We start from the raw sequence: 953 nt of genomic DNA on the forward strand, positions 1-953 counted from the left end.
ATGCTACTGCCTTTTACCCTAGATTACCTTAAAACTTTTAAAATTTCCTTAATTTTATACATAGTAAAACCTAAATTACCTTAGAATTACCTTGTAAATTACCTTGAAACCATGTTAATTACCTTAAACTAAGTTAAAAGTTTAAACCCTTGTTACACAAATGACTGCCAATTTTAGCATAAATGTCAAGGTTACGACAGTCCATGTTTCTCGCATTGATGACTATGGAAGTTCTATAAGCAATTATGTATTACAATATTATTCCTTCTTCCTGTATAAGTAAATGTCATGTCAGTTCCTCAAATAGTTTCTTTTCCTCACTGGGCTATTTTTTTACCCGTTGGAGCCCTTGGACTTATAATGAAAATAATTATAATGATAATAATAGTGATTTATTACGAGGAAGTCTTATAACGAAAGTAGTTAATAATATTTTTTAATATTCATAATTTGTCCTTTTTTTCAAAATTTGAATTTGAAAAAGTTTATTTTTTATTTTTTTTATTCTCAAAGATTCGAGTGATTTAAAAGGAATATATATATATATATTATATATATTATATATATATATATATATATATATATTATATATTTATATATTTATATATAATATATGTGTGTGTGTGCGTGTATTTATAATGATTTATCTACTTTTATTTTTATCTGTAAATTGTACTTTTTTTTTAGAAATGGATAATTTTGATTTTGATAATTTCTTTTTCTTCTATTGAAAATGACTTATATTTTTGTCATAGGTATTATTATTATTATTATTATTATTATTATTATTATTATTATTATTATCATCATAAGCTAAGCTAAAACCCTAGTTGAAAAAGCAAGATGCTATAAGGCCTGTGGTACCAACAGGGAAAAGTAGCCAAGTGAGGAAAGGAAACAAGGACATAAACAAACTACAAGAGAAGTAATAAACAATAGAAATAAAATATTTT

Source organism: Palaemon carinicauda, chromosome 30, assembly GCF_036898095.1.
Source record: "Palaemon carinicauda isolate YSFRI2023 chromosome 30, ASM3689809v2, whole genome shotgun sequence".
Lineage (NCBI taxonomy): Eukaryota > Metazoa > Arthropoda > Malacostraca > Decapoda > Palaemonidae > Palaemon > Palaemon carinicauda.